Genomic DNA, 22,256 nt, shown 5'->3' on the forward strand with positions numbered 1-22,256 from the left:
CAAACACTAGATTGCTATAGTTGACTATTCTGTCTTGTGAACCTAACCTTTTCCACTGATCAACTAAACTATTTCTTAGCCAATACCAAATGGTTTTGGTGACTGCTGCTTTATAATATAATTTTAGATCAGGTACAGCTAAGCCACATTCATTTGATTTTTTTTTCATTAATTCCCTTGAGATTCTCGACTTTTTATTGTTCCATATGAATTTTGTTGTTATTTTTTCTAGATCATTAAAATATTTTCTTGGAAGTCCGATTGGTATAGCACTAAATAAATAGATTAGTTTAGGGAGTATTGTCATCTTTATTATATTCGCTTGGTCTATCCAAGAGCACTTAATATTTTTCCAATTATTTAAGTCTGACTTTATTTGGGTGGAAACTTTTTTGTTTTGCTCATATAATTCCTGACTTTCCTTTGGTAGATAGATTCCCAAATATTTTATGCTATCAACAGTTATTTTGAATGGAATTTCTCTTTGTATCTCTTGCTATTGGGTTTTGTTGGTTGATGTATAAAAATGCTGAGGATTTATGGGGATTTATTTTGTATCCAGCTACTTTGCTAAAATTATGAATTATTTCTAATAGCTTTTTAGTAGAATCTCTGGGGTTCTCTAGGTATACCATCATATCATCTGCAAAGAGTGATAGTTTGGCTTCCTCATTGCCTACTCCAATTCCTTTAATCTCTTTCTTGACTCTTATTGCAGAGACTAGTGTTTCTAATACAATATTGAATAATAATGGTGATAGTGGGCAATCTTGCTTCACTCCAGATCTTACTGGGAAAGGTTCCAGTTTTTCCCCATTGCATATGATGCTTACTGACAGTTTTAAATGTATGCTCCTGACTATTTTAAGGAAAAGTCCTTTTATTCCTATGCTCTCAAGTGTTTTTATTAGGAATGGATGTTGGATTTTATCAAATGCTTTTTCTGCATCTATTGAGATGATTATATGGTTTTTGTTGTTTGGTTATTGATATAGTCGGTTATGCTAATAGTTTTCCTAATATTGAACCAGCCCTGCATTCCTTGTATAAATCCTACTTGGTCATAGTGTATTATCCTGGGGATGATTTTCTGTAATCTTTTTGCTAATATTTTATTTAAGATTTTAGCATCAATATTCATTAGGGAGAGTGGTCTATAATTTTCTTTCTCTGTTTTCAGCCTACCTGGTTTAGGTATCAGTACCATGTCTGTGTCATAAAAGGAGTTTGGTAGGACTCCTTCAAACCCTATTTTTTCAAATAGTTTATTTAGCATTGGAGTTAATTGTTCTTTAAATGTTTGATAGAATTCACATGTAAATCCATCTGGTCCTGGGGATTTTTTCTTAGGAAGTTGATTGATAGTTTGTTCTATTTCTTTTTCTGAGATGGGAGTGTTTAGGATATTTACTTCTTTCTCTGTTAGTTTGGGCAAGCTATATTTTTGGAGGTATTCTTGTATTTCATTTAAGTTGTCGAATTTATTGGCATAAAGTTGGGCAAAGTAACTCCTAATTATTGCTCTAATTTCCTCTTCGTTAGTGGCGAGTTCTCCCTTTTCGTTTTTCAGACTAACAATTTGATTTTCCTCTTTCCTTTTTTTAATCAGATTTACTAAGGGTTTGTCTATTTTGTTGGTTTTTTCATAGAACCAACTCTTAGTTTTATTAATTAATTCAATAGTTTTTTTTACTTTCAATTTAATTGATCTCTTCTTTTATTTTTAGAATTTCAAGTTTAGCATTTGACTGGGGGTTTTTAATTTGTTCCTTTTCCAGCATTTTTAGTTGTGAGCCCAATTCATTGACCTTCTCTTTCTCTATTTTATGCAAATAGGCCTCTAGAGATATGAAATTTCCCCTTATTACCACTTTGGTTGCATCCCATACATTTTGGTATGATGTCTCATTATTATCGTTTTCTTGGGTGGTTATTAATTATGTCTATGATTTGCTGTTTCACCCACTCATTCTTTAGTATGAGATTATTTAGTTTCCAGTTATTTTTTGGTCTACTTTCCCCTGGCTTTTTGTTGAATGTAATTTTCATTGCATCGTGGTCTGAAAAGGATGCATTTACTATTTCTGCCTTACTGCATTTGAGTTTGAGGTTTTTATGTTCTAATATATGGTCAATTTTTGTATAGGTTCCATGAACTGCTGAAAAGAAGGTGTACTCCTTTCTGTCCCCATTACATTTTCTCCAGAGATTTATCATGTCTAATTTTTTTAGTATTCTATTTACCTCTTTGACTTTTTTCTTATTTATTTTGTGGTTTGATTTATCTAATTCTGAAAGTGCAAGGTTGAGATCTCCCACTATTATAGTTTTATTGTCTGTTTCTTCTTACAGCTCTCTTAATTTCTCTTTTAAGAATTTAGATGCTACCCCACTTGGTGCATATATGTTTAATATAGATACTGCTTCATTATCCATTCTACCCTTTAGCAAGATATAGTGCCCTTCCTTATCTCTTTTAATTAGATCAATTTTTACTTTAGCTTGATCTGAGATCAGGATGGCTACCCCTGCTTTTTTGACTTCACCTGAAGCATAGTAGATTTTGCTCCAACCTTTTATCTTTAACCTGCATGTATCTCCCCGCTTCAGGTGTTAAACACTTTCCTTGAACAGAAAAAGAACGCTGTTTTCTAAACATCTGTCCCAGCTTAGCTGAAATTCTGCTTTAACTCTTTTAACAAAATTTCTTTGTTGTACTCATCCTAATTTCTGGGTTGAGGAGACTTTTCCACTGCATCAGGATCAGAGGCTTTTCCATTGAGATCAGAGTCCTATCAGTCCCATGTTCAGGGTGCCAAAATGTGGTGTTCTTCTTTTCCTTAATATATAATCGTTTTCTGGGAGCAGGTTTCTCAGGAAGGTTTTCTGGAGGCAGCCTTAGTTTCAGTTCAGAGTAATAATCACCTCAAATGCCGCCAGCTGATAAAATCCAAACATTTATTTTCTCCTTCCAAGTTTTATCTCTTTCCTTGGGCCCGGTTAGCTTTCTTAGAGGCCTATCTCTCTGCTTGGTTCCAAGAGCTCTTGCAGTTTGTCTTTTGTCACCTCCATTTTCTGCCTCTAGCTCAACTCCAACTCAATCTTCTCCACTGACTGACTGACTGACTGAAGCTCTAAGACCTTCTTATATATGATCTCTTAAAGGTGTGAACCTAAAGGTTGACTCCTCCTCTGAGAGTGGGATTATGGGTGGTGTGAATTCACAAAGTTACAAAGTTAACTTTGTATATCTCCTGTACTTGTGAACTCCAATGTGTGACCTCTAATGTGTAAACTCTTAAAGGTGCAAACCCAAGCACACAAGCATTGCTTCCATCAATTCCATTGAGTTATCACCTTGTTTCAACTTCTGGCTCATAACCAGATAATTTAAGGGATTTCCAGTTGATGTTTCCACAGAGCTAGTCCAGAGGTATTTGTACTTCAGACAGATTAATTCCATTCTGGGTCTTTCTTCAGATCTTCTTGGATTGCACCAGGAGGATCCTTGTTCTCCCCCAAATTTTCCTGATTTTTTCACCAGTCTGTGTTCACCCTGAGGCACAATTTTTTTCTACTTGTGGGGGAAATCAGGAGAGCTTGAAATTTACCTACCTACTCAAGTATCTTCCTAGCTTTTTTTTTTATCATGAAAACAAGACTTTTATTATAAAAAATTACTGCAAAGAATTCTACCACTCCCAACTCCCTAGTGACTTCTCTTATTTTTTTTATTTTTCATAATTCATATATAAATATTTTTCATAATATATTTCATAATTCCTAATAACTTTTTATTGACAGAACCCATGCCTGGGTACTTTTTTACAACATTATCCTTTGCACTCACTTCTGTTCTGACTTTTTTCCTCCCTCCCTCCCCAACTCCCCCAGAGGGTAAGCAATCCTATACATGTTAAATATGTCACAGTATATCCTAGATACAACATATGTGAGTAGAACCAAACAGTTCTCTTGTTGCACAGGGAGAATTGGATTCAGAAGGCAAAAATAACCCAAGAAGAAAAACAAAAATGCAGTTTACATTCATTTCCCAGTGTTCTTTCTTTGGGTATAGCTGCTTCTGTCCTTCACTGATCGTTTGAAACTGAGTTAGATCTCTTTGTTGAAGAAATCCACTTCCATCAGAATACAATCTTTCTAGCTTTTTAAACTGAATGTGGGATTATAAAAAAAAATTGGCAGCAATAAAAGATTTCTGAATACAATGACTAAAAATTAATTCAAAATCAAATGTGCAATGAATTGGAGGGGTTTCTGGTAGTGCTTGCCTGTGTTACATCACTTGACTTTACTGAAACTTTGGTTTTGAAAACATAGCATGTGCGCTTTGTACTGTTGCATGCACATGAATGCTGCCAGAAGCATCTTGGCTCAGATTTGGGACAGAATCATTAAAAATTTCTCAGGCAAAAAGGAATCATGAGTGGAAAAAGTTTAATCCCTGATCTAAAGTAACTGTTCATTGATCTATGATCTACCCACTTGCTATAAGAACCATTTGACTTTTTTTTTTGATGGGGAGTGAGGGGCAGAAGTGATGTCAGATTCTGGTACATGCTTAATAAATTCTTAATTAATGTACTGATGAGTAATAGTTGTGGACAGAATTTTTATTTAAATAAAAGCCTTGTATGAACAATTAAAGCTGTCTCAATGTAACTAGGCTGCTAAAGTCTTCAAGGAACATAGATTAGAGAGATTTGATTGAGTGATCCTGAAAATCCTTCCTAATTCTGAGATTCTATTAGTCTGTGTTGTTTCTTAGTTTTATTTTTTATCTTCTGTGAGTTTTGCATTATAGGCAATAGAAATTTTATTGACGTGTTGTTGCTGTTGCTGAGGTCTCTATTTAGCTATTAGTGGATTTTGGAAGATTGTATTCCATTTTAGAGAGAGAGTGTTTATTAAAGATTAGTACAGTATATCTCTGGAGCTCTTTTTGGTTTTATTAAACTGCATTTGCTTCTGGCTAGAATTTTTCTTTTTCCTTTTTGGTTTAAGGAATCTTCTCTTCTGGACCTTTGTGTATATTCTTCTTTTAGGCCTTTACCCTCTTTATCTCTTTATGGACATACACTTGTTTCCCTAATTACCCAATTATCTTTCGCTTTAACTAGAAAAAACAATGGAAAACTTTTATTTTTTAAAAGAACATCCTAAATATTTTGAAATTCACTGAATTTCTAGGCAAAAAGTGATTTGTTTAGGGAACACTCACCTTTTCAAATCTCTTATAAATATAATGTTTTGAGGCATAAATATTGCATCACTAAAATTCAGCTGATATCATATAGAAATATATCCATGGGTCAGATACACTTGAATTAATGTTATCAAGGAATAAAGAAAAATGGAGATGGTTCATTTGTGATATATTTTAGTGTCTTATTTTTGATATTAAAGAATTTTAAGACAAATAATTTTAAGTTCATCTGATACTTTGTATTTTAGTGTGATCATTGAAATTATACAAATACAATGTGAATGTGTTAGAAATTATTGCTTATGTCATTTAATCAACTATTTGACAAACAAACTTTAAATTGATTTTTCATGTTGGAAAAAAAGGAGCATAATACAAGATGAAGCAAAGACATTTAATATTCTTTTCTTACTTTATTAAAAAGGAGCATTAATATACTTTCCCCAAAATTTTGAGCTTTACATACATACTTATAAATCACAATCACTTTTTTTTGTCTTTAAATTTTGAAGTGTATATCTTTTGTCCCTAAATCCAGGTATAAAGGTGACATTTATTATTCAAAAAATAAGATTTGATCAATTTCAGTTGTTTTTTGGGGGAACTTAAGTAGGGCAATGTTGAGGTTGAATTTTGTTTTTGAAAATTCAGGGTACTTGATTCATTTCTGCTATTTTTACTTTAGTACTTTAAAAATCTGTGATTTCCTCAGTATGAACATCTCCTTGCCACCAATATGGATTACAAACTCTTGACAGTTTAGTATATGGTCTTTGAGAGTTACTGTAGGGACAGAGCCAAGATGGCAAAGAGGACACACTCTTTCTGAGCTCTCCTACTACCCTAACACTAATTATGAAATTCAGTCTCTGAAAAAATGCTGGGTTGGCAGAATCCATGAATATTGGGAGTACAGCAAATTACCAGCAGAAGATAATTTTGAAGATAGCCAGAAAAAGTCTGTTTTGATTGGGCACGGGGGCACGGAAGGAGGCTAGGCACAGTCAGGAAGGCAGAGCACTGAGACCAGTGAATGCTGAACAGAACAGGGTAGAGATTGCAGGGAGGATTCTACCAGTGTTGGCTACTCTACCTTGGTTGCAAGCCAGTAGATAAGCAGAGAAGTTATAAAACATCCAACACAAACACAAAAGGTAAACAGTGTACCCCAAAGCTCCAGTATTATGGGACCTGGCCACACCCACCTGTGGTGTTTTTCTTCTTTTGTATAATATATGATGGTTCTCTCTGGGAGCAGGTTTCTTGGGGAGGTTTTCTGGAGGCAGCTTTAATTTCAGTTGCAAGTAATAATCACCTCAAATGCAGCCAGGTATTAAAAGTTTAAATCCTTTATTGTCTCTTCTAAAATAGCCCTGTTAGTTTTCCTAGAAGCCTATCTCCCTCTTTGGTTCCAAGAGCTCTTGCAGCTTGTCTTTTAGCTCTTCCAGCTTCTGCCTCTAGCTCAGCTCCGACTCATGGCTTCTCAGTCTCCAACTGAGATTTCCTCTGAGAGTGGGATTATGGGAGGTGTGAATTTGGACATCTCATACTGAATGCTGAAATTTCCCAAACATGTGAACTAATGGGTGAACTCTCAAAGGTGTTAACTTAAGCAGTGTTTCTATCAATTCCATTGAGTTATCACCTTATTTCAAGTTCTGGCTTATAACACCCACCCAGCACCAGGAGTGACTCAGCAAGATCCCAGCCCAGCTGTTACCAATTCTGAGTGTCTGTAGAGGAAGCTTGGAACTCCTTGCCCTAAAATCAGATTCTTTAAAAAAAAAAAAAAGAATAAAAAGGCAAAGAGAGCTCTAACTATAGACAGCTTCTATAGTGAAAGAGGACAATTTTCAAACCCTGAGGACATTAAAAGAAGATTGTCTCCAGATGAAGTCATGAAGATTAAAACCTAGTCTCCACCACACAAGGATCTCCTAGAAGAAATTTAAAAGGACTTTAAAAGAGAGCTAGAAGAAAAATGGGTGAAGGAAAGGAAAACTCTGCAAGAGGGTTTGGAAAAGGCAAAACTTTGGAAAAGGAAAGCCTTGGAAAAGGAAAACTCATTAAAAGAAAGATTTGATAAAATGGAAAAAGAAAACAACTCACTGAAATGTGAAATAGAAAAGGTAAAGAACTCTTAGGAAAACAGAATTTGTGAATTGGAAAAAGAAAATAACTTCTTAAAAATTTTTTATGAAATGGAAAAAAATTCCATAGAACAAAACAACTCATTTAAAAACTCAACTGGACAAATACAAAAAGAAGTATAAAAAGTAAATGAAGAAAATAATTAATTAAAAATAAGAACTGAACAAGTGGAAATGAATGACTAGATGAGACATCAAGAATCAGTCAAACAAAACCAAAACTAAAAAGAAAAAATAGAAAAAAAAAGTTAAATAATTACTTGGGAAAAGAACAAACTGAAAAACAGATCTAGGAGAGATAATCTAAGGATTATTGGATGTCCTGAAAAATCATGATAAAAAAAGAGCCTAGACACTATTTTTCAGGAAATCATCAAAGAGAACTACACAGATGTAATAGAATCAGAAGGTAAAATAACCATTGAAAGAATTAATTGAACATCTCTTGAAAGAAACTCCAAAAGTAAAACTCCAAAGAACATTGTGCCTAAATTTCAGCACTATCAGACAAAGGAAAAATATTACAAGCACCCAGAAAAAAGCAATACGAATACCAAGGAACCACAATAAGAATTACTCAGGATCTAGCACCTTCCACATTAGAGGACTGAAGGGCCTGGAATCTGTTATTCTGAAAGGCAAAGGAACTTGGAATGCAGCCAAGAATAAACTATCCAGCTAAAATGAGCATTTTCTCCAGGGAAGAAGATGGGCATTCAATGTAACAGGTGAATTATATTTATTTCTGATGAAGAAAAACGAGCTAAAAGAAACATTTGACTTCCAAATATAGAACTCAAGAGAAGCACAAAAAGGTAAAAAGAAAATTGAGAACTATTTCTGTTATGGGTATATAGAGAGAGTACATGTATAATTAACTTTTACTGTTATAATATAAAAAAGGAACTACAAGTGGAAAAAGGATTGTACCTGGAAAAAGGGAAAAGGGGAGGTAAGAAGAGGGAAATTACATCTCACAAAGAGACAAAGGAAACCTATTGTATCTGAGGGAAAGAAGACAGGGAGATGAATATTGTGTAAATTTTATTCTTGGGGTGGAGCCAAGATGTCAGAAAGGACACATGCTTCATTCTGAGCTCCCTTCTCCCCTCACTACTGATTACCAAATTTAGTCTCTGAAATAGTGCTTGATTGGTATAATCCACAAATATTGGGAGTGCAACAAATAACCAGCAGAAGATAATCTGGAAGATCACCAGAAAAGGCCTGTCTTGATTGAGCGGGAGGAGGCCAGCTCAGGCAGGAAGGCAGAACATGGAGGGTAGTACATGCTGAGCAGACCAGGGGCAAGGTGCGGTCTCCACAGGTGGAGAATTTGCAGGGAGGACTCTACCACAGTTGCTTTGGCTGCAAAGCAGTAGATCAGCAGAGAAGTTACACAAATGCCAAAGGTAGAATGTACCCCAAAAGGCCAGAGTTTCACAAGACCTGGCACACCCACCCAGCACTGGGAGTGACTGAGCAATACCACACCACAGCTGCATAACCGCATTCTGCAGCATGAGGCTCTGCCTAGGGCAGTGACACTTCTGCACAGTGAGGCTCTGCCCAGGGTAGTTAGACTTTCACACAGTGGGGCTCTTCCCAGAACAGTCACACTTCAGCATAATAGGGCTCTTCCCAGGGCAGGGCCACTTCCACTGCACTGACTCTTCCCAGGGCAGTCACACTTCAGGCCCAAAAGGGCTCTTCCCAGGGCCGAGGCACTTCTGCATCCTGGCCACTCTTTGAAGCCTGTTTGCAGGACAGCTATTGTCCATCTGTCCCTCTTCTTTGGGGGAAGCTGAGAACCTCCTTGCCCTGAAGGCAGATCCCAAGAGTTTTTTTTTTTTTTTTTTGTTTTGTTTTGTTTTTTTAAATGAGTAAAAAAGCAAAGTGAGCTCTAATTATAGATAGCTTCTATACAGAAAGAGAGGAGATTTCCAACCCTGAGGAGACTAATAGTAGACAGTCTCCAGACAAAACCCCAAGTAGGGATATGACCTGGTCCCCACCACACAAGGCTCTCCTAAAAGAAATTAGAAAAGATCTTAAAAGAGAGTGAGAAGAAAAATGGGGAAAGGAAAGAGATGCTCTGCAAGTCTGGAAAAGGCATATAACTCATTCAAAGAAAGATTTGATAAAGTGGAAAAAGAAAACAACTTCCTGAAATGTGAATTGAAAAAAGCAAAGAACTCCCAGGAAAGTAGCATTTGTGAATTGGAAAAAGAAAATAACTCATTAAAAAAAATTAGTGAAATGGGAAAAAATTCCATAGATCAAAACAACTCATTTAAAAACTCAATTGGACAAACAGAAGTAAAAAAAAAAAACTAAATGAAGAAAAAACTCATTAAAAATCAGAACTGAAAAAATGGAAATGAAAGATTTGTTGAGACATCAAGAATCAGTCAAGCAAAACCAAAAAAATAGAAAAAAAGTTAAATATCTACTTGGAAAAAACAACAGATGTGGAAAACAGATCTAGGAGAGATAATCTGGGGATTACTGGACTTCCTGAAAATTATGATTGAAAAAAAAGAGCCTAGACAATATTTTACAGTAAATCATCAGAGAATTACCTAGATGTAATAGAATCAGAAGGTAAAATAGGTATTGAAAGAATTCATTGAACACCTTCTGAAAGAGACCCTAAAATAAAAACTCCAAGGAATAATGTGGCTAAATTTCAGAACTATCAGACTAAGGAAAAAATATTACAAGCAGCCAAAATAAAGCAATTCAGATACCGAGGATCACTTAGGATCTAGCAGTGTCCACATTAAAGAATTGAAGGGCCTGGGATCTGATATTCCAAAAGGCAAAAGAACTTGGAATGCAGCAAAGAAAAAACTACCCCACTAAGCTGAGCATTTTCTTCCAGGGAAGAAGATGGACATTCAATGAAACAAGTGAAATCCATTTATTCCTAATGAAAAAACCAGAGTTAAACAAAAAATTTGACCTCCAAATATAGGACTCAAGAAAAGCATAAAAAGAACTTGGGAGAACTGTATTTCTAAGCATACATAAAGAGCACATGTATAATTTGATTTTACTGTTATAATATTTTAAAAGAAGTAAATTAGAAGTTGAAAGGGGATTGTGTCCAAAAAAGGAAAAAGTGGAGATAAAAACAGGGAAATTACATCTCACAAAGAGGCAAAGAAAACCTATCATATCTGAGGGAATAAAGGAAGGTGGAGGTATATTTTGTGAATCTTACCATCATCAGATATGGCTCAAAGAGAAAATATTAGACATATTTGGTTTACAGAGAAACTTTGCTCACTTCATTAAAAAGTGGGAGAGGAAAAAGGAAAATGAAAAGAGTAGGCTAAATAGAAGGGAATACAGAAAAAAAATAAGGGAAAGGTATAAGAAAGGTTGAAGAACTCAAAAGGTTTGGGAGGGTTTCTAAAGAGGGAGAGCTGCATGAAGCAAGTAGCACCACTAAGTTTAATACTGGGGAGAAGGGTAAGGGGGAAAAGAAAAAGAAAAGTATAATCTGGGGATAATAAGATGGCAGGAAATACAGAATTAGTAGTTTTAACTGCAAATGTGAATGGGATAAACTCTCTCATAAAGTGGAGGTGAAGGATTTTTTTTAAATGAGTAACCATTGATAACTTCTATACAGAAAGAAAACAGGTTTTCAACCCTCAGGAGACTAATAGCAGACAGTCTCCAGACAAAATCCCAAAGGGGATGTAACCTGATCCCCATCACACAAGGCTCTTTTAGAAGAAATTATAAAAAATCTTAAAAGAGAGCTAGAAGAAAAATGAGGAAAGGAAAGAGAAGCTATGCAAGAAAGTACAGAAAAGGCATATAACTCACTTAAAGAAAAATGTGATAAAGTGGAAAAAGAAAACAACTTCCTGAAATGTAAATTAGAAAAGGTAAAGAACTCACAAAGAAACAGAATTTGTGAATTGGAAAAGATAAAGAACTCCAGGAAAGTAAAATTTGTGAATTGGAAAATATAAAAAACTCCCAGGAAAGTAGGATTTGTGAACTGGAGAAGATAAAGAATCCCCAGGAAAGTAGGATTAGTGAATTGGAAATGATAAAGAACTCCCAGGAAAGCAGGATTTGTGAACTGGAAAAAGAAAATAATTCAATGAAAAAAAAATTAGTGAAATGGAAAAAAATTCCAAAGAGCAAAACAATTCATTTAAAAACTCAATTGGACATATACAAAAAAAGTTAAAAAAAAAAAGCTAATGAAGAAAATAACTTTTAAAAAATCAGAACTGAACAAATAGAAATGAATGATTCGTTAAGACATCAAGAATCAGTCAAGCAAAATACAAAAAATTAAAAATTAGGGAAAAAATTGAATATCTACTTGGACAAACAACAAACCTGGAAAGTAGATCTAGGAGAGATAATCTGAGGATTATTTGACTTCCAGAAAATTATGATGAAAAAAGACGTAGATACTGTTTTACAGAAAATCATCAAAGAGAACTGCCCAAATATAAGAATCAGAAGATAAAATAGGGATTGAAAGAATTCATCAAACACCTTCTGAAAGCGACCTAAAATAAAAACTCCAAGGAATATTGTGGCTAACTTCCAGAACTATCAGACTAAGGAAAAAATATTACAAACAGCCAGAAAAAAAAATTCAAATACTGAGGAGCCACAATAAGGATCATTCAGGATCTAACTGCTTCCACATTAAAGGATCGAAGAGCCTGGAATCTGATATTCCCAAAGGCAAACAAACTTGGAATGCAGCCAAGAATAAGCTACCCAGCTAAGCTGAGCATTTCCTTCCAGGGAAGAAGTTGGAAATTTAATGAAACAGGTGAATTCCATTTGTTTCTAATGATAAAAAACAGCTAAACAAAAAATTTGTTCTCCAACTATAGAATTCAAGAGAAGCAGAAAAAGGTAAAAAGAACTCTTGAGAACTGTATTTCTGTTATGGACATACATAAAGAGTGCATGTTTAATTTGATTTTACTGATATAATATAAAAAAAGGAAATAGAAATGGAAAGGGGATAGTATCAGAAAAAGGGAAAAGGAAGATAAAAAGAGGGAAACTACATCCCACAGAGAGGCAAAGGAAACATCATATCTGAGGGAATTTAGAGTGGGGGAGGAACATTGCGTCAATCTTACTCTCATCAGATTTGGCTCAAAGAGAAATAATGGACATATTTGGTTTACAGAGAAACTTCTCTCACCTCATTAAAAAGTGGGAGAGGAAAAGGGAAAAGGGAAAGAGTAATAAGGGAAGAGGAAAGGATTCAAAAGGGATGGGAGGGATTCAAAAGAGGGAGAACTGTGTGAAGCAAGTGGTGCCTATAAGTTTAATACTGGGGAGGGGAGTAAAAGGGGTAAGAAAAAGAAGAGCATAATCTGGAGACAATAAGATGGCAGGAAATACAGAATTGTCATTTTAATCATAAATGTGAATGGAATGAATTCTCCCATAAAGGGGAGGTGGATAGCAGACTGCATCAGAAGACAGAACCCTACAATATGTTCTTTAAAGGAAACACATTTAAAGCATGGAGATACATACAGAGTAAAGTAAAAGGCTAGAGCAGAATCTATTATGCTTTAGGGGAAGTCAAAAAGGCATGGGTAGCAATTCTTATCTCAGATCAAAAAAAAGCAAAAATTGATCTAATTAAAAGAGATAAGGAAGTAAAATATATCTTGCTAAAGGGTAGCATAAACAATGAAGCAATATCAATACTAAACATATATGCATCAAGTGGTATAGCATCTAACTTCCTAAAGGAGAAGTTAAGAGAGTTGCAAGAAGAAATAGACAGCAAAACTGTAATAGTGGGAGATCTCAATCTTGCACTCTCAGAATTAGGTAAATCAAACCACAAAACAAATAAGAAAGAAGTTAAAGAGGTAAATAGAATATTAGAAAAGTTAGGTATGATAGATCTTTAGAGAAAACTGAATGGAGACTGCAAGGAGTACACTTTCTTTTCAGCAGTTCATGGAACCTATAGAAAACTTAATTATTTTTAATTATTTTTAATTATATTTATAAGAATATTTAATTATAAAAATATTAGGACATGAAGACCTCAAAATTAAATGCAGTAAGGCAGAAATAGTAAATGCATTCTTTTCAGATCATGATTCAATAAAAACTACATTCAACAAAAAGCTAGGGATAAATAGATCAAAAAGTAATTGGAAACTAAATAGTCTAATCCTAAAAAATGAATGGGTAAAACAGCAAATCATACACACAATTAATAATTTCACCCAAGAAAATGACAACAATGAGACATCATACCAAAATTTGTGGGATGCAGCCAAAGCAGTAATAAGGGAAAATTTTATATATCTAGAGGCTTACTTGAATAAAATAGAGAAAGAAAAGATCAATGAATAGGACTTGTAATTTTAAAAAACTAGAAAAAGACCAAATCAAAACCCTCCATCAAATACTAAACTTGAAATTGTAAAATTAAAAGGAGAAATTAATGAAATTGAAAGTAAAATAAACTATTGAATTAATAAATAAAATGGAGTTGGTTTTATGAAAAAAAACAATAAAATAGATAAGCATTTGGTAAATCTGATTAGAAAAAGGAAAGAGGAAAATCAAATTGTTAGTTTTAAAAATGAAAAGGGAGAACTTTCCACCAATGAAGAAGAAATTAAAGCAATAATAAGAACTTACTTTGCCCAACTTTATGCCAATAAATTTGATAACCTAATTGAAATGGATGACTACCTTCAAAATATAGGCTTCCCAGCCTAACAGAGGAGGAAGCAAATTGCTTAAATATTCTTATTTTAGAAAAAGAAATAGAACAAGCTATTAATCAACATCCTAAGAAAAAATCCTCTAGACCAGATGGATTTACATGTGAATTTTACCAAAGATTTAAATAACAATGAACTCCAATGCTAAATAAACTATTTGAAAGAATAGAGAATGAACGACTCCTACCAAATTCCTTTTATGACACAGACATGGTATTAATACCTAAATTAGGTAGACTGAAAACAGAGAAAGAAAATTATAGACCAATCTCCCTAATGAACATTGATGCAAAAATCTTAAATAAAATATTAACAAAGAGATTACAGAAAATCATTCCCAGGATAATGTACCATGGCTAAGTAGGAATTATACCAGGAATGCAGGCTGGTTCAATATTAGGAAAACTATTAGCATAATTGACCATATCAATAACCAAATTAACAAAAACCATATGATCATATCAATAGATGCAGAAAAAGCATTTGATAAAGTCCAGCATCCATTCCTATTAAAAACACTCAAGAGTATAGAAATAAATGGACTTTCCTTAAAATAGTCAATAGCATCTATTTAAAACCATCAGTAAGCATCATATGTAATGGTTATAATAAATTGGAATCATTCCCGGTAAGATCAGGAGTGAAAGAAGGTTGTCCACTATCACCATTACTATTCAATATTGTATTAGAAACACTAACTTTGGCAATAAGAGGTGAGAAAGAGATTAAAGAAATTAGAGTTGGTAATGAGTAAACCAAATTATCATTCTTTGCAGATGATGTAATGGCATACTTAGAGAACCCCAAAGATTCTACTAAAAAACTATTAGAAATAATCCACACCTTTAGCAAAGTTGCAGGATTCACAATAAATCCACATAAATCATCAGCATTCTTATTCATCACTAACAAAATCCAACAGCTAGAGATACAAAGAGAAATTCCATTTAAAGTAACTGCTGATAGTATAAAGTATTTGGGGATCTATCTGCCAAAGGAAAGTCAGGAACTATATGAGCAAAACTAGAAAACACTTTCCACACAAATAAAGTCAGATCAAACCAATTGGAAAACTATTAAGTGCTCTTGGATATGTTGAGTGAATGTCATAAAGATTACAATAAAGATGACCTAAACTAATCTATTTATTTAATGCTTTACCAGTCATACTCCCAAAAAACTATTTTAATGACCTAGAAAAAATAACAAAATTCATCTGGAAGAACAAAAGGTCAAGACTATGAAGGCGGCTTAGCTGTACCAGATCTAAAACTATATTATAAAGGTATTGGGTAAAAAATAGACTAGCTGATCAGTGGAATAGGTTAGGTTCACAGGACAAAATAGTCAATAACTATGATAATCTAGTATTTGACAAACCCAGCTGTTGAGGTAAGAATTCACTGTTTGAAAAAAACGGCTGGGAAAATTGGAAATTAGTATGGCAGAAACTAGGCATTGACTTACACTTAATACTAGATACAATAAGATAAGGTCAAAATGGGTTCATGATCTAGGCATAAAGAATGAAATTATAAATAAATTAGAAGAACACAGGCTATTTTACCTCTAAGACCTATAGAAGAGGAAGGAATTTCTAACCAAAGAACTAGAGATCATTATTGATCACATAATAGACAATTTTGATTATATCAAATTAATAAGTTTTTATACAAATGAAACTAATGCAGACAAGATTAGAAGGGAAACAATAAAGTGGGAAAACATTTTTACAGTCAAAGGTTCTGATGCAGGCCTTATTTCCTAAATATATAAAGAATTCACTCAAATTTATAAGAAATCAAGCCATTCTCCAGTTGATAAATGGTCAAAGGATATGAATAGCAATTCTCAGAAATTGAAACTATTTCTAGCCATATGAAAAGATGCTCCAAGTCATTATTAATCAGAGAAATGCAAATTAAGACAAATCTGAGATACCACTACACACCTGTCAGATTGGCTAGGATGACAGGAAAAGATAATGCTGAATGTTGGAGGGGATGTGGGAAAACTGGGACACTGTTGGGGAATTCTGAATGCATCCAACCATTCTGAAGAGCAATTTGGAAGTATGTTTAAAAAGTTATCAAACTATCATACCCTTTGATCCAGCAGTGGGATCACTGGGCTTATATCCCAAAGAGATCTTAAAGAAGGGAAAGGGATATATATATATATATATTATATATATATATATATATATATATATATATATATATATATATAAAATACTTCTGGCAGCTCTTTTTGTAGTGGCTAGAAACTGGAAACTAAGTGGATGCCCATCAATTGGAGAATGGCTGAATAAGTCGTTGTATATGACTGTTATGGAATATAATTGTTCTGTAAGATATGACTAGCAAGATGATTTCAGAAAGTCCTGGAGAGACTTACATGAACTGATGCTGAGTCTGATGGGTAGAACCTGGAGATCATTATACACTTCAACAACAATACTATATGATGATCAATTCTGATTTATGTGGTTCTCTTCAACAATGAGATGATCCAAATCAGTTCCAATTGTTCAGTAATGAAGAGAATCAGCTACACCCAGCGAAAGAACTATGGGGAATGAGTGTGACCCACAACATAGCATTTCCACTCCTTCTGCTTTTCTCTGCTTGCATTTTTGATTTCCTGCTCAAATTATTTTTTACCTTATTTCTCAGTCTGATTTTTTTTGTTCAGAAAAATAACTATGTATATGTATACATAAATTGTCTAACATATACTTTAACGTATTTAATATGTATTGATCTACCTGCCATCTAGAGAATGGGGTGGGGGGAAGGAGAGGAAAAGTTGAAATAGAAGGTTTTGCAAGGGTCATTACTGAAAAATTACCCATGCATGTATCTTATAAATAAAAAGGTATAATAAAAAAAAATTAAAAATTACTCTCAACAGATTTGGCTCAAATAGAAAATATTAGACATATTTGGTTTATAGAGAAACTTCTCTCATGCCACTGAAAAGTGAGAAGGGAAAAGCAAAAAGGGAAGGGGTAGGCTAAATACAAGGGAATATAAAAATAATAGGGGAAAGGTATAAGAAAGGGGGTTGGACCCTAAGGGGAAGAGATTCAAAAGGGGGACAGCTGCTTGAGGGAAATGGTGCCCATAAGTTAAATACTGGGGAGGGGGTGTGAAGGTGAAAGGAAAGAGAAAAGTATTATCTGGGTATAATAAGATGGAAAGAAATACAGAATTAGTAGTTTTAACCCTAAATGTAGATGGGGTGAACTGGGTCAACAGCCAGAATCGTACAATGTGGTATTTACAGGAAACACATTTAAAGCTAGGTGATACATACAGACTAAAGGTAAAAACCTGGAGCAGGATCAATTATGCTTCAGGTGAACTCAAAAAATCAGGGGTAGCCCCATATTGATCTCAGATTAAGCAAAGAAAAATTGATCCAATTAAAAGAGCAACTATCTTGCCAATGGATAGTTTCAGTCCTTATCTCTTTTAAGAGATAAGGTACCTTGCTAATGGGTACCATAGATAATGAAGCAATATCAGTACTAAACATATATGCAGCAAGTGTTATAGCATCTAAATTACTAAAGGAGAAATTAAGAGACCTGTAAGAAGAAATACATAGCAAAACTATAATAGTGGGACATCTCAATCTTGCACTCTCAGAAGTGCATAAATCAAACCACAAAATAAATAACATAGATGTTAAAGAGGTAAATAGAATACTAGAAAAGTTAGGCATGATAGTTCTTTGGAGAAAATTGAATAGAGACAGAGAGGAGTCCATTTTCTTCTCAGCAGTTTATATAGGTTGACTATATATTAGGATGGAAGACTCTCAAAATCAAATGCAGAAAGTCAGAAATAGTAAATTCTTTTCACATCAGGATGCAATAAAAAACTACATTCAATAAAAAGCCAGGGGAAAATAGACCAAAAATAATATCATCCTAAATAATGAATGGGTGAAACCACAAATCACAGACACATTTAATAATTTCATGCAAAAAATGAATGAGACAACATACCAAAATGTATGGGATGCAGCCAAAGCAGTAACAAGGAGAAATTTTATAACTCTTGAAGTCTACTTGCATAAAACAGAGGAAAAAGAAAATCAATGAATTAGTCTTCCAACTAAAAAAGCTAGAAAAAGAGCAAATTAAACCCCCCCAATCAAACACTGAACTTGAAATTCTAAAACTCTAAATTTATCTAAAAATAAAAGAAGAAATTGATAAAATTGAAATAAAAAGAAAACTATTGAATTAATAAATAAAACTAAGCTTTGGTTCTATGAAAAAATCAACAAAATAGATAAATCCTTGATAAATTTGATTAGAAAAAGGAAAGAGGAAAATCAAATTGTTAGTCTTAAAAATGAAAAGGGAGAACTTTCCACCAATGAAGAGGAAATTAGAACAATAATTAGGTTACTTTGTCCAAATTTATGCCAATAAATTTGATAATCAAAGTGAAATGGATGAATACCTACAAAAATATAGGTGGCCCAGATTAATAGAGGAGGAAGTAAATTGTTTAAATAGTCCCATTTTAGAAAAAGAAATAGAACAAGCTATTAATCAACTCCCTAAGAAAAAATCCCCTGGACCAGATGGATTTACATATTCATTCTACCAAACTTTTGAAAGAAAAATTTACCCCAATCTTATGTAAACTATTTGAAAAAAATAGGGAATGAAGGAGTCCTACCAAATTCCCTTTATGACACAGACATGGTACTGATACCTAAACCAGGTATGAAAACAGAGAAAGAAATTTAAAGACCAATTTCCCTAATGAATATTGATGCTAAAATCTTAAATAAATTATTAGCAAAGAGATTACAGAAAACCATCCCCAGGATAATACACCATGACCAAGTAGGATTTATGCCAGGAATGCAGGGCTGGTTCAATATTAGGAAAACTATTAGCATAATTGACCATATCATTAACCAAATTAACAAAAATCATCTGATTGTCTCAATAGATGCAGAAAAAGCATTTGATAAAATCCAACATCTATTCCTATTAAAAATACTTGAGAGTATAGGAATAAATGGACTTTTCTTTAAAAGAGTCAGAAGCATATATCTATAATCAGCAGTAAGCATCATATGTAATGGGGATAAATTGGAACCATTCCCAGTAAGAACAGTAGTGAAACAAGGTTGACCACTGTCTCCATTACTATTCAATATTTTATTAGAAATGCTAGCTTCAGCAAAAAGAGATGGAAAAGAGATTAAAGGAATTGGAGAAGGTAATGAGGAAACCAAATTAAAGAGAGGAAACCAAATTAAAGAGGAAACTCTTTGCAGATGATATGATGCTATACTTAGAGAACCCCAGAGACTCTAGTAAAAAGCTATTAGAAATAATTCACAACTTTAGCAAAGTTGCTGATGCAATATAAATCCACATAAATCATCAGCATTTTTATACATCACTAACAAAACCCAACACCAAGAGATACAAAGAGAAATTCCATTTAAAATAACTGCCAACAGTATACAATATTTGGGAATCTATCTGCCAGGGGAAAGTCAGGAATTTTATGAGGAAAACTACAAAACACTTTCCACACAAATAAAGTCCCACGTAAACAATTGGAAAAATATTAAGTGCTCTTAAATAGGTCAAACAAATATAATAAAGATGACAACAGTACCTAAACTTATCTATTTATTTAGTACTGTACCATTCAGTCTCCCAAGAAACTGTTTTACTGACCTAGAAAAAATAACAACATTTATTTGGAAAAACAAAAGGTCAAGAGTTTCCAAGGGAAAAAAAAAATCAAATGAAAGTGGCCTAACTGTACCAGATCTAAAACTATATTATAAAGCAGCAGTCATCAAAATCATTTAGTACTGGCTAAGAAATAGACCAGTTGAGTCAGTGGAATCAGTTAGGTTCACAGGACAATTACTATAGCAATAGCTATAGTAATTTAGTGTTTGATAAACCCAAAAACCTCAACTTTGGGTTTAAGAATTCACTATTTGGCAAAAACTGCTGAAAAAATTGTAACTAATATCGCAGAAACTAGGCATTGACCCATACTTAACATTGTACACCAAGAAAAAGTCAAAATGGGTTCATGATCTAGGCATAAAGAATGAGATTATAAATAAATTAGAAGAACATAGGATATTTGACTTCTCAGACCTGTGGAGGAGGAAGGAATTTGTTGCCAAAGAAGAGCTAGAGATCATTATTGATCACAAAATAGAAAATTTTGATTATATCAAGTTAAAAACATTTTTGTAGAAACAAAGCTAATGCAGACAAGATTAGAAGGGAAGCAATAAACTGGAAAACATTTTTACAATAAAAGGTTCTCAAAAATGTCTCATTCCCAAAATATATAGAGAATTGACTCAAATTTATAAGAACTCACACTGTTCTCTGATTGACAAATGGTCAAAGGATATATAGACAATTTTCAGATGAAGAAATTGAAACTATTTCTAGTCATATGAAAACATCTTTTCCAAATCATTATTTATCAGAGAAATGAAAATTAAGACAACTCTAAGGTACCACTACATACATGTCAGATTGGCTAAGATGACAGAAAAAGATAATGACAAATGCTGGAGGGGATGTGGGAAAACTGAAACACTGATACATTGATGGTGGAATTGTGAATGCATCCCACCATTCTGGAGAGCAATTTGGAACTATGCTCAAAAAGTTATCAAAATTGTGCATACCCTTTCATCCAGCAGTGTTACTACTGGGCTTATATCCCAAAGAGATATTAAGAAAGGAAAGGGATCCACATATGCAAAAATTAATGTGGCAACTCTTTTTGTAGTAGCTAGAAACTGGAAATTGAATGGATGCCCATCAATTGGAGAACGGCTGAATAAATTGTGATATATGCATGTTATGGAATGCTACTGTTGTGTAAGAAATGATCTGCAGGATGATTTCAGAGAGGTTTGGAGAGACTTACATGAATTGTTGCTAAGTGAAATGAGCAGAGCCAGAAGATCATTATACACTGCAACAACAAGATTATATAATGATCAGTTCTGATGGATGTGGATCTCTTCAACAATGAGATAATTCAAACCATTTCCAATTGTTCAATAATGAAGAGAATCAGCTAGACTCAGAGAGAGAGCTATGGGAAATGAGTATGGACTAAAATATAGCATTTCCACTCTTTCTGTTATTATTTGCTTGTGTTTTTGTTTTCCTTCTCAGGTTTTTTTCTTTCTTTCTTTCTAGATCTGATTTTTTTTTTTTTGGTGCAGCAAGATAATTGTATAAAAATGTATACATCTATTGGATTTAATATATACTTTAACATATTTAACATGTATTGGACTACCTGTCATCTACGGGAGGGGTGGGGGAAAGGAGGGGAAAAGTTGGAACAGAATGTTTGGCAAGGGTCAATGCTGAAAAATTACCCATGCATATATTTTATAAATAAAAAGGTATAATAATAATACAAAAATTTAAAAAGAGAGTTACTGTGGTTGAAAAATTCATTACTCCTCAGCCAACTGGCTGATGAGATTACTATGATGATAATCTTAGCTAATGTTTCTTAGCTAGTCTTTGAACAGCTAGACTATAAAATGTCTTTAGGCCGCTGAGCAAAACTTTTCCAGCTTGTTAAGATCTTCTAGAATTTATGTCATCCCCTCTGCACCTTTCCCTCTCACTCTTGTATAACCTTTCAGAATACATGCTTACTCCCACAGCAAGATGAGAATTCAGGGTAGGAATAAGGGCTTTAGTGAAGACCTGGCTCTTTACTCAAATAGAATGATGGGATTTTATTTAATATTGTTTTATAGAATTATCTTGAATTGCTAAAGCTTGCTCTCTGATATGCTGAATAAATATTTACTGATCAGTAACTGAGTTTAATCATTAATAACTGATTCCTTTAGGGATGAGCACAGGTTAGCTGTTTGTCCAACAGACTGACACTCCCACACATATACAGACAGACACAAAGACAAAGAGAACCACACACAGAGACAGAGACACAGATACACAGATACACAGATAGAGACAGAAAGGCAGAAACAGACTGACATGGAGACAGAGAAATGGAAGCACAAAGAGAAAAATGGAAGCAGAGAGAAAACCTTTTCTTATGTCCC

The 22,256-nt window shown here is 33.7% G+C and overlaps 1 protein-coding gene across 1 annotated transcript in view; it reads left to right on the top strand.

Moving 5' to 3' along the window:
- The window catches only part of TRHDE (thyrotropin releasing hormone degrading enzyme), a 621,602-nt gene that overhangs the window by 332,281 nt on the left and 267,065 nt on the right, over positions 1–22,256 (top strand). The gene's annotated exons all lie outside the window — the stretch shown is intronic.

Source organism: Antechinus flavipes, chromosome 5 (assembly GCF_016432865.1).
Source record: "Antechinus flavipes isolate AdamAnt ecotype Samford, QLD, Australia chromosome 5, AdamAnt_v2, whole genome shotgun sequence".
In the NCBI taxonomy this organism is placed as follows: domain Eukaryota; kingdom Metazoa; phylum Chordata; class Mammalia; order Dasyuromorphia; family Dasyuridae; genus Antechinus; species Antechinus flavipes.